This window comes from Monomorium pharaonis, chromosome 8, assembly GCF_013373865.1.
Source record: "Monomorium pharaonis isolate MP-MQ-018 chromosome 8, ASM1337386v2, whole genome shotgun sequence".
Lineage (NCBI taxonomy): Eukaryota > Metazoa > Arthropoda > Insecta > Hymenoptera > Formicidae > Monomorium > Monomorium pharaonis.
The window spans coordinates 11,623,635-11,637,167 of record NC_050474.1 but is presented as its reverse complement, the minus strand read 5'-3'; the positions used below and the strand labels follow the sequence as shown (position 1 = coordinate 11,637,167).

Sequence of the window (13,533 nt, the reverse complement as noted above, 5' to 3'; positions counted from 1 at the left end):
TAAATCACTTTTTCACGAATATCTCGTCTCCGGTTTGAGATACGCAAAAAATAGTTATTATAAAAAATGTAAAGCATAAAATTCTCTACATTTTGTTGTAACATTTTTTTTTTTCAGATCAATAGTTTCCGAGATACAATACAATAAAGTGGAGTATTTTTTCCATTTTGTCAGAATATTTCCACTTTTCTCTGGAAATTATCTCGAAAACTATTGATCTGAGAAAACAAATGTTACAACATAAAATGTAGAGAATTTTGCTTTACATTTTTTATAATAACTATTTTTCACGTATCTCACACCGGAGACGAGATATTCGTGAAAATGATTTTTTGTTCCATTTTTTCAATATGTCGGCGCGAACGGCAACGTTTCAAGATCAAAGACTCAGAGTATTAATTAATATGTTAAACCTTAGAATTGCCGAGCACAAAGTTTCTTTGACCTTTTGCAAGGTAAAACTACCTATTGCCTGGACTATTATTGTTCCCAAAACAATTAATTCTAATTAATACAATTTTTTTGACAAAGATCACATTCAAAATTTTTATTTATATTTTTGATTCTCTAACTCTTTTTTGTAAATCGAGGCATACATGAGACGAAAGATTACAAAATGACTACGAGTCGACTTCTCAAATATGGAACAACACATCAGATTTTATTCTTCATTCTAATTTAATATAGCATTATATTTGATTATATTTACTGCTATTTTACAGGTAAATTTGTAGGGTAAATTTGTACAGGTTAAATTGTAATTGTACATTTATAATTATATTTATTGTTCTTTTACAGTTATTGATAAGAAATCTATTTTGGTAATGTTTTAATTAATGCTCTTTGAACATATAATCATGTGCCGGCTAATGAGAAATAAAAGCGTGATTCTTACAGAAATTTCACAAGCTTGCCAACTTTGCAGATGACAGTCTAGATTACTTAAAGGCCATAGTCTACATTCACAATTTCCATAAAAGCCATATTTTTGTTTCCCACAAGCCGGTACATGAATGTATGCTCCAAAAGCATTAAATAAAACACAGACAAAATAGGTTTATTATCAATAACTGTAAAAGAACAATAAACACAATTATAAAAATACAATTATAATTTAACTACAAATAAAAAATTTTTTGAATGTGATCTTTGTAAATGTATGGAGAGAATTATATTAGTTACATAATATTATAAATTGTTTCGGAAACAACAAAGTATTTAAATAATTACTTTTTAGTTTTTCAATTTGACTAATTGTAAAAGCATATATATGTACAAATTGCATATATGTATATGCATGTTCATACATGTATAGTATATGCATATACGTATATGTATAGACTACACAATGCTATATAATATGAATTTTGTTATAAACAAATAAAAAATTTTTTTATGCCTAAAGTATTCTTTTGACCTAAAGTGAAGGTTCCAATAGTTACTTTTCCGATCCTATGTTTATAAATGTTTATAAATGTGTATAAAAAATTATACAGTATGTTTGTTGTTATATTTATTTAAATTATAATTATCTAATACAAGTACAAAAAATATTTTACGATTTAGTTGCCAAGAAAACATGATTTTCATGCTTGCAACCGCCATTCTGCGTCCATCATTTCAAATTAAAAAAAATAAATAATATCAAATTTATTTTTAGCGATCCCAAAAACATAAAGATACAAATTTTCAGCGCTGAATTTTAATAAGATAATGAAATATTGACATAATTCTTCTTCTTGAGATATTGAAACATTTACGTAAAATTATAAAAATACTTTTTTCAAAATTTTTCAACAATTTTTAAAAAGCGCACATTTTTAAGAGATAAACTTTGATTCTAATCAATTGAAAGATAATCCAAAAGGTTTCATTTAAATTCATGCTGTATTAAATTATTCCGCAGTTTTTAATGTTTTTTGTTTAAAAGAACTCCATTAATAATACGTTAAGGGTGAAGTCCCACGGACTTATATTTTCCGCGTAACGCGTACCACGTAATCAATCAGCGGCGTTTTGCATTTTCTGTTACGCGAAACAGAATTACTGATAGGTTACGCGATACGCGTTACGCGGAAAATATCAGTCCATGGGACATTACTCTAAGGCCCGGTTCCACAACTCACGGTTAAATTAACTGGCCGATTATTCCATTGGAATTGACCAATCGTATTTGTCGTTAAGCAAAATTAACAAATACGATTGGTCAATTCCAATGGAATAATCGTCCAGTTAATTTAACCGTGAGTTGTGGAACCGGGCCTAAAGGATGCATTTCACTCATCATATGTGTGAGCATTATTTATTCTTGCTTAAACCCTTACATGCACACCCGGATACCCGGATGTCCACTTCGTTGTATTTTTGCTTATAACTTGAATAAAAATTGAAATCTCGACACGAGCCTCCGAATCCCCATTATTTAACTCTTTTAAAAACTAAAAACACATTGGTAATTTTTTTTCAACTTTTTTGAACCTAAACTAAATGACGTTAAAGTACATGTGTTTAGCGGACACACCCGGATACCTGGGTATCCATGATGAAAAATGACCTTTTGACCCGAGAATTAATTAATAACATTGATAAAAATTTTATTGAGGTAACACGGGTTAATAAATAAACAATAATTTTCAAGATAAATTAAACTAGCGCAATCAATACATTTAATTGTTACACAGTGTGCATCGCAGACAGGCTTTTCGCAAACTGAATTTTCGCGTTTTCATGAGTCTTTTGAGCAATTTCTTTGTAGTAAACATGACAAGAACCTGTAATTTTTTTCGTACCAATATTGTCTCGAGTTTGAGTCAATTATCAATTCACAAACGTTTGGTCCAATTAATTCTCTGAAAAGATACAGATAAAAATCCAGATAGTTATCCACATGTATGTAGATTCCCATGTATTTTAAATAATTTTGTATAAATTTCGTATGGTTATCTAGATGGAAAACCATACTAAAAAGATACAAGTAGAATACATATGGTTATATATATAGATAACCATATAGAGTTCCACCTGCATCTTTTCAGTATGGTTTTCCATCTGGAGAGAGACATGATCATAGGAAATCCATATAAAACCACTTAAAATCCATGGAAATCTATGTGGATGTACCAAGAATATACTAAGAATATCCATCGAGCAAAAGAAATGGAGAAATATTGATGTCTAATTGCAGTCAAAGAAAGGAAAAAAATGCGGCAACAGCTTAGAAAAAAAAAAAAAAAAAAAAAAAATAAGCAAAAGAGAAGAAAAGACAAAAAGCATTGCAACAAGCCAAAAAAGTTGCCGTAAAAAATAATAAGAGGAAAAATAAACGAGAGAAATAATGTCCGACAGCTGCCTGCGCAAAACAACTACTCTACAATGTAAATAACATTTTGTTTTGCAACAAATAAAAATAAATTCTGATATTTTATCTTATTATTGATATTCTATTCCAATTTACGAGTATCTCCAAAGAACGATGAAATTAATCTGCCGGTCACTAAATGGTTCATAACTGGTACAATCGATCTGACCAGATGGCGATCACTAATAGGATCAAATTTTAAAATTACAGTCACTAATGCATACATTTACATAGTTTGCAATTCCTTTTTTAACGTTTATTGAATTATGTTTAAAACTCGAATAAAACAAATTTTTTGATACAAAAATGCTTAATCTTGAGTTCCGTATAATTATTTATTTAAATTATTCTAGAGTACTTTACTTTTTTATTAACTCATGCAAGAATTTTACATAGTCACAAATAGATGTAAGGTAAATAGACATTTACCTTACACCAAATTTAAAAAAATTAGGTGCATAACTTAATTCTCGTCTTTTTTAATAAAGTATACATAAACACTTATCCCGAAAAAAATCATGGACTATCTTATCTAAACAGTGAAATAAAGATAGTTATAGTATTTATTAAATCTTGTGTGCACACTCGAGTACTCGGGTGCCCATTTTGCAAACACATTTGTGTTAAGTTTAATGAATAAGTATACCGCTAAAAAACCTGTAGATATCGATTCAACTGTGTCTACACGTAATACTCGATTTTATTTGGAGTTTATATGCTCTAGATATTAACTATTCAATAACTTCGATAACAATCGACATTTCGTCAAAACTGACTGCGCGCTACCTGCGCAGCGCTCAGACCTTACTTCTATTTTTTTCATGAAAGCTGTAACGGGTTGGGGGATTTGGAAGTGGCTTAGATAGTTTCTATTGATGTTTATTTAATAAAGTAAATTAATTCTGAACGATTACGTTCATATACAAACTCAGGAATTAAGAAAACCTAGTGGTGGACACCCGGGTTTCTTGAGTATCCTGAGGGTGGTATCCTGAGTATGTAACAACGTGGTAAACGCTAGATGTGCACATAAGGGTTAAAGTTCCTGACTCCTCGCCGCAGCTATATTGTGATGTTACAGATAAGAAATAAATTTGAATAAAATAACATATAAGATTACTTTAACGCTCAAATGCACAAGATTTTTTTGTAAACTTTGACGGCGTAGACTCTGTATAAAACGGACGAATTTTATAGCCAAGAATACTTTTCTAGAGAGTTTCGAGTGTGTTCTTTCAAATACCAGCAAGAAAAATTAAAAAATAAGTCAAGAACATCGAGATCTGAGCTTTTTAAAAAAAATTACGATTTTTTGGTATTAAATTTTTTTTAAGTATATTTTCTTTATCGTAACGGGTTTGGATTAGAATTGGAACTGCATAAAGTGTGCATTTTTAGATGTATTTGTAGTCTATGCAGCATACCTATTCTCACCACGTGGAAGTGGACGATTATAAAGAAATTTTTTTTATATTTTGTTTTAAATTTTTATGTATTTTTTATATTTATTTATTTTTTAAATGCTCTTTCAATTTTTATTTTTAACTTAAAAATTTTTTTGTAATTAAATATAATTAATATTTTCAAAACATATCTTACAAAAATATAAATTGCAATGTTAACATAATTTTCTTATTCTCCACTTTACTTTAAAAATATAAAAAGACACGAAACCGAGTTAGTTAGCCCACAGAAATATTGTTTAACAAAAACATGTACAGTAAGAACAAGAAAATTCAGTAAACATTGCAATTCATATTTTTGTCAAACATGTTTCGAAAATAATTATTAGATTCAATTAAAAAAAAAAATTTTTTTAAGAAACTAAAAAGTAAGAATATAAAAAATTATTTACAAAATTAATAAAATATGAAAAAATACAAAAAAGATAAAAAACAAAAATTCTCAATAATCCACTTCCACGCGGTGAGAATCGGTAACTCAAACATGAAGTTATTAGCAAAAGACGATTCAGAAGTCAGTTATGTCATCAGTTTTCACTTATAATTATTTCCTGAATTGGATGTACATACACATATATTCGCACGCACGCACGCACGCACGCACACAGTGTACATAGTTTGCTTTTGTATACTCCAATCACATTAATACACGAAAATATAAAAAAACGAATTATACTAGTTTTTCGGTATTTTTGTCAATCTTAGCCATATTAAAGGCGTTATATTGGATTTCACTTTTTAAATTACAAACTAATATACAAACTTTCTAAGTGATTAATGAGCATTACAAATCGAATTACAATTAAATGGAAAAAATTGTAAAAAATTTCTAAAATTTCTGACATTTAGGTGGCCATATTGAATCCGCCAGGTTAAAAAAAAATTTGCACTACATAGTCTTCAAGTGCAACTAAAAAGTGCACGCTTTATGCAGTTTCAATCTTAAACCAAATCCGTTACAATAAAGAAAATCCACTTTAAACAAATTTTACACCAAACAATATTTTTTAAAGAAAGCTCAAAAACTTGATGTTTTTGACTTATTTATCAATTTTTCTCGGCGGCATTCAAAAGAGCATACTCAAAACCCTCTAGAAAAATACTCTTAGATAAACAGTTTGTCCGTTTTATACGCCGTCAAAGTTTACGAAAAAATCTTGTGCATTTGAGCATTAAAAGATTAATACTATTAAAATAAAGCGCATGCTATTTTTTTTCTTTGATAGTCAATACATAACCGTAAAACAATTGTAATATGAGATCGATTTTTATCTGTTGCAAAAAGAAAAATCTTTTTATGTGTATAATAATTACTATAGTTAGTATTCGCTATATTTTGAGAATTTTATAAACACGTAACAAGCTACAACACCAGGATATAGTAAAAAATTACAGTACAGCACGGACGTAATAATTAGGTTGTCAATGTATCATTTCTCGCCTATAATGTAACAATTGTAACAAATTTAACCCTCAATCCCTACCGTGTTTTTCGGCACCCTCTATCTATCCCTACCTATGGGTCGTTTTCGTCTTCACCCTTATAACCATATAAATAATGGTTTAAAAAATCTGAAAAAAATCATGTATACTCTTTAAATATTTCTCTTTAAGAAACTATTATTATATTATCCTCCTCTCCCAAATTTAATATGTATTTTTTAATAAACAATGAGAAAAAGCGATAAAAAAGTTAATTTAAAAAATATATATATACCAGTGAGAAAAATTAAAAAAAAAATTTTTTTTAAATCAGTTTCTGGAAGGAAAAAAGTTCCTCTTTACAAAAAAATGTCTGATCAACGTAGAATGAAAGCAGATATCAAATTTCAGCGTATAAAAATTGATATTTTTTGAGAATGATAAATAGTGTTGTAAAATAGGGAACATCAATAAATCTACAATTTTTTTTTCTGCTTAAAGTTTTAACAAATTATTATTTAATACATAGTAAAAATACAAAATTATGTTATATAAAAAAAAAACAGAGTTTAAAAGCAGTCGCGACAGCAATTTAAACAATGATCATCGCAAACGGGTTTGTGGCATCAAACACAACATTGATTGATTTTTTAATCATTTTTGATAAACAATAAAAACATCTTTTTTTTAAATTTATTAGTTAATGTCCAATCTTCCCAATATTTGCCAAATGCTAAATTTTATTGGTCTGCTTAAAGTATTCTGGATTTCTAACCTGCATTTACATGTTCAACTTAAAGTATATACATAATTACATTCTAATATGCATGTACCTGTCCAAAAATAATTTTTTTTGAAAGTCATTTTTACTTACGTAATCCCTACCTATGGGTCGAAAACGTCCTATTTGAATTTTACCTGGCTGGTGTTTGGAATAAAACAAACGGACCAAGCTGGGCTTTTGCATTAAAAACCCTTTCCCTCCAAAGTTTTTTTAGCACAACTTTGATGGCGCTAGCATCACGGTTGTACGAGAAATTAAGAATAGTAGTTTTAAGCAGGACAAAAACGACTCATAGGGAGGAATTTAGGGTTAATATAACTGCAATAGTGCAGTGAGAAAGTCTTAATACTTGATAAACAAGGACAAAACTATTCCAAGAGCGTTACGGACGTCACGAATTTTTCTTGTATTGATCTGACATCATTACTAGTATAAATAATAATAATCAACATTTAACGACCACACAAATTATAGACACGTTCAAAAATTATAAACCACATTTGTGTATAATTTTTAATTTCGCAAAGTATATAAAAATTTGAGATTTGATTTGCATATTTCCATTTATAGTTTCGTAAAAAATCATTTACTAAAGTACCGACTTATTTACTAAAGTTTACCGAAGAGTAAAAATTTCAAGATGTAAAATATTTTTTAAAACTTTATTATAATTATTTTTTACAAAGTTATATTGTCTTGAAATTTGTCCAATTTTGGAGGACCTAAAGTATGGATATTTTGTATATAATGTCATACAAAAATATAAAAAATAATATGTAAAAAAATCTTTAGCTTTTGTAACTTTGCACATTAATAGAAATGTTATAAAAGTATTATAGCAAACAATATTAGTTAATGAGTATCGTAAAAGTATAATCAAATTATGTACGAGAGGATTATAAAATTCAGACTCATGACATTCGCAAGTAATCCATAACCTTGAATACAAGCAACTTTACAACGTATAAATGTATATGCACGTTACATCAAACTTTATATTCAATTACAACGTTTGAAAGCCCTTCAAGTTACATTAAAGTTAAAAACTTAATACCTAACATATTCTTCAAAATGACGTAAAGAATAAACACACACACAGAAAAATTTATTCTTATGCTAAAAAAAGCAATTTCTCATTTTTTAGTTTTCTTCTTTTAATTCTGTGACCGTACACTGGGATAGCCACATCCAGGCCGATTTTCAAACGTGCGCCATTTTATAACGAGCAGTAGTGGAGAGATCGAATATGGGGAAGAAAAAAGTTGTCCCTTTTATTTTATGCGTGCTTGATCCGGTCATTACTCGCTTAGTGCCTGCAGCAACGTGAACGAAAGTTCGATTCTGGGTGTGATACACTCAGTGTGCGGCAAACGTTACAAAATTATGCAGAGCGGAAATTTGAAATGTAAGTAAAAGTAATTGCATTAATTGCTATAAATTACTTTTTGCAGTAATTGCTATAAATTACTTTTTTTTAATAAACCAAGTAAAAAAATATATGAAGTGTATTTTCGTGTATTACAAATTAATTTTTGTACACGGAAAAAGAATTACTCTCAAATTTAAACTTATGTATTCAATTTAACGCGATCCTTGTTTCATATATAAGCAACAATATATAATCTTCTTAAAAGAATTTAAAAATCTTGAATTTCAAAATATTAGTCTTATTTCAATACTATAAGTATTATTTTAAAAATATGATATAATTGTTTTGATAATTTTATTTATAAGAAAATTATAATCTTCAATTTAAACATGTAGTATTTTCTATCCAATATTTTTTCTTTTCCATTCAAAAAAATTATTCTTAAATAACAAGAATATTATTTTCTTGGTTAAACTATATAAAATTTAAAAATAAATCTTCATTTAAGTAAATCTTTTTGATTTAACAAGAATATTCTTTTTTTCTGTGTATGTTTCCAGAGAAGTAAATGCACGGAAAAGTGGATAGTTAAACTTTCATTTTTTTATATTTGAGTTAAATAAACAATAAATAATCATGAAAAGAATAATTGTTGTCGTTTTATTCACAAATATTTCGATGATTTCGATTTTACGGTATTAACCGTTAGATCGAAAAATAGTGAATATTTATATATTTAAAAAAATTACTTTTTGGTACAAATAAAAAAATTCTTAATAGATTCTTAAAATATAACTCTTCAGCTTTTCAATTATGATATTTTGAAGTATTTTTTCTTTTTTTTCTACAAAATGCAACCGTTTAAAAAAAAACAAATGTTTATGCAAAATTTTTTTATTTATCGTATATATCTTTCCACTATATATATACGACTTTCTAACCTATTTTATCACAATTCTGAGAAATTTTTCTTAGAAATAAAAAAATGGATTAAAATTCGTCGATTTTTGCCCAAAATACAAATCGTCAAAGTTTCTCGGGTGTAGGGTAAACGTAACTTTTTGATAGTGTGCGGTCAAAGGATTAAGTAACGGTTATTTTTGCAAAAAATATCTCCTTGATAAATTTTAAAATACATTCATCATTTACTTAAAACAAATATTTATTTAAAATAAATTTTTGTGGCACAGAAAAATGCGTACTTAAATTAAATAAATATCACTTATTTTAACCCTCGGAGAACACACAGGGTCAATTTAACCCTTACCTCGAATTTGATTGTAAATATCTTGAAAGCATTTTGAAAATTGGTGGGCCTGAGGCCTCCTACCTGTAGTTTGGGGTACTAACTATATGTTAAGATGCTCCTTTTGTACAGCGCAACACCTAATAGGTGTTGGGCATTATTCGAAGTCGGTGCAGGATCATTCTGACCCTGTTGTGTACTAAGCGTCGGTTTTTCAATAGTGAGCACGATGGCATATAGTTTGCGCCACGTATTCAGAATGCCTTAGTACGTGTCGAGCAAGAATATTTCGATGGCAACAGTTCTTCTGAGGTGAATAATGTGTCAGTACAATCAAACACTAACACGTCGTATTCAGATTATAGTGAAGCCGTCGCCGATAATAAGTTAACTTTTACCACAAATCATTTAAATAATAAAGTATTCACATATATGTAATAAGATAAATTTTTCTAAAATTTTTTCACAAAAACGTTTGATTTTTTTACCTTAAAAACCACTTTCATTACCTAACAAAATAAATACTTTTTTTTTAAGGTACACTAAAGTATAATTTTTTTCTTGATTCTACTACATTTCAAGAATACACACGTAAATTTTTAGCCAGAAATATTAAAAAAATAAAAAAATACAATTTTTTCCGTAAATTACGTTTTTTTTTCAAAAAAATAATTTTTTTGTGAATTTTTTAAAATATGTAAATAATTTCAACAGCACTTTTTATTTATATCAATTGATTTAACAATGTTCCAAGTACATCTGGAAATTTTTTCAAGTTGATTGAACTCGTCAATTTAAAATGGTGGACGATCAAAGTGTGTGTAGGGTCAGATTGACCCAGTGTTCTCCGAGGGGTAAAAAATTTATAAATTTATTTATATATATAAGGTTATATCCGCAAAATCGTAAGTTTGTTATAAATTTATTTAAAATATTTCCTGAATCCTAGTAATTTAATACCTTAATTAAAAATATTAAATTAAAATAAAAATTCGATTTATTTATTACTTTGACTTTTCTTCAATTCGATTTTATGTTCTTTGAAAAAGTATAAATTCTTTTTTCAAATATATGATAATGAGTTTTTCTAAAATTGATATATTTTAAGACTTATCAAGGAAATATTTTTTATTAAAGACGCTAGCGGATCTTGACGATGTCAATGGAAGGGAAAGCAGAGGAATTCCTGTATCATCATATATCGTGCAGTAAATCTTGGATAAAAATTTGACCTACAGGTGCCTGCATTATCAACCTATATTAACATTTAATACATAATTTAACCTAAATTTTTAAAACAAATTTAATAGAACTAATTTTTTTAATTTGGTAAGAGACGGTTTACTTCCCCCAAAACTTCCCATAGGATTCGTAAGTAATTGAAGATTACCGTTACTTATTAGAAGAAAAAAAGTATTAGAACGTTGAATAAGTTCTCGCTGTTTTCCAACTGATGGCGTTACTAGAACTACTTGCGCGTAGTTTAAGATGGCGAGATGCATGTACATAGAAGTACTGTAAACAACCTTGAAATTCAATGTATGTCATTTCGCCCAGTTTAAACAACTTTGTTTTTCATAGCGTTAAACATGTCAAATTTCATGCCAAAAAAAGAATATTTGCGGGGAATTTTACCTCACTACTTTATTTTTAAAAAATCTGCAGCTGAAGCACACAAAATTCTTGTTGAGACTTACAGCGACCATGCGCTTCAAAAATAATGATTTTGATATTGAAGATAAAGAACGCTCTGGCGCACCGAAAAAATTTGGAGACAAAGAATTGGAGGCATTACTTCATGAAGACTCATGTTAGAGGCTAGCTGAACTTGCAGAATCATTAGAAGTTAATCACACAAGTTTCAAAACGTTTGAAAGCATTAGGAATGATTCAAAAGCAAGGTCATTGAGTGCCGTACCAATTGAAGCCGAGAAACGTCAAACGGCGTCTTTTCACGTGTGAACAGCTGCTTCAACGACAGAAAAGAAAAAAATTCTTGCATCGTATCGTCGCGATGAAAAGTGGATAAATTACGATAACCCTAAATGTAGAAAATCGTGGTGTAAGCCCGGCCATGCATCAACATCGTCGGCAAAGCCGAATACCCATGATTCCAAGCTTCTGCTCAGCATTTGATGGGATCGGTTGAGTGCAATTTATTATGAGCTGCTCAAACCGAATGAAATCATTACGGGAGATCGCTACCGACTACAATTGATGAGCCGGGCATTAAAGGAGAAACAGCTGCTATACGACCAGAGACACGACAAAGTAATTTTGCAGCATGACAACGCTCGGCCACATATTGCAAAACCGGTAAAAACTTACTTGGAAACGCTTAAATGGGAAGTCCTACCCCATCCGACGTATTCACCGGACATTGCGCCTTTTAACTACCACTTGTTCCGATCTATGGCACATGGCCTGGCTGAGTAGCATTTCCATTCTTATGAAAGTGCCAAAAAATAGATCGACTTTTGAATAGCTTAAAAAGACGTGTTGTTTTTCCGACGTGGAATTCAAATGCTGCCAGAAAGATGGGAAAAAGTAGTGGCTAGCGATGGACAATATTTTCAGTGACAGGTTTTTTACTAATTTTTTTAAATAACGCATTAATTTTCACAAAAAAACAGCGAGAACTTATTCAACATCCTAATAAATTGAATAATTGCTTTTTTGGCAGTAAAATATTTTTTCTGTGTGCACTTATAAAACTTTCGACAATAAAACTTGCGACTGAATTGCAGCTTTTATGATAACACGATAAACACTATAATAGCATCTCCCATTGGAAAAAACTCGCTAGCACTAGCGGCACTGACAATGAGTGCTTAAAGCGTATTTTATTGGTAATAGTAATGAGTTTTGAGTGCTGAATATTTCATTGAGAGTGCAAAATGCTCTCAGTGCGTACTCAAGGTCCGTCGATAGACAGATGTAAGATCTTCTTTAAGTAAGGTCTTCGCACTCGCTTCAAGCTATTTCAAAGATGGCGACCCATAAGCTCAAATGCTGTAATTTACACAAACATCAAAAGCAATACACACATACTATAAATATGACCCGTGTTACGACGTGCACTAATACAATTCTATGTCCCAAAAATGGCTAACCATGCGAAGACGACTTACTTAATGACATTGTCCATCGACAGACTTTGTGCGCACTGCAGTAAAACTGCCTCTGACAAGGGAACGGACAGAACTGTCCCTCACCGATTTTAATGAGCTTTGGATATGTTGTAGAACATAAAAAAATATTCGACCCATATTTTTTTTTATCTGCGTATCTCGACGTTTAGGGGTTGAAACCACCCCTCGAAAATGACGCATTTTTTCGTTTTTTGCGAATATCTTTGAAAATACAAGGTTTATGAAAAAATGTTCTATACGAAAGTTTTATGGCATTTTATATTCTTTACAATAGTATATTTATATTTTTTTAAATTTTAAAATTTTTTAATTTATTCCACCCCCACCCCTTTTTTTTCAACATTTAAAAAATTTTGTAAGGACAAAAATTAAAGAGCATTAAAAGCTGAATCTACCCATATATAATAACATATGGGTTCCATCATTCTCAATTATTAGCAAAACGAGATAGTAATCTCGCGCTATAGATGCCGCGCTAGAAGTAGTGTTGCGTTATTTCTTTAGTCGCGTCACACTCAATAACTGCCTCTTCTGCGTATATTTTTATATTAAAACATAAAAATTAATCTTAATTATATAATACGCAACGTATTACACGATATAAAGCATAAATGCATATATATAACAAAAGTAGCATATATACGTATGTGCCTACGTACATTTTCATTGTTACAAATGCGAATATAAATTAATATAAAGCAAAATATTTTTTAACATTTAAAACTGCAAATACAATATA

General features: G+C 29.4%; 1 protein-coding gene across 9 annotated transcripts in view; it reads right to left on the bottom strand.

The window, feature by feature from the left end:
• The window catches only part of LOC105835667 (serine/threonine-protein kinase Warts), a 105,396-nt gene that overhangs the window by 38,223 nt on the left and 53,640 nt on the right, over positions 1 to 13,533 (bottom strand). Inside the window, exon 2 of one of the 9 annotated variants that reach the window (XM_036290741.1) lies at positions 6,306 to 6,393. The exons of the other annotated variants lie outside the window; for them this stretch is intronic. The gene's annotated coding sequence lies outside the window, so the exon portion shown is untranslated. The remainder of the gene's footprint in view (positions 1 to 6,305; positions 6,394 to 13,533) is intronic. 9 annotated transcript variants of the gene reach the window in all.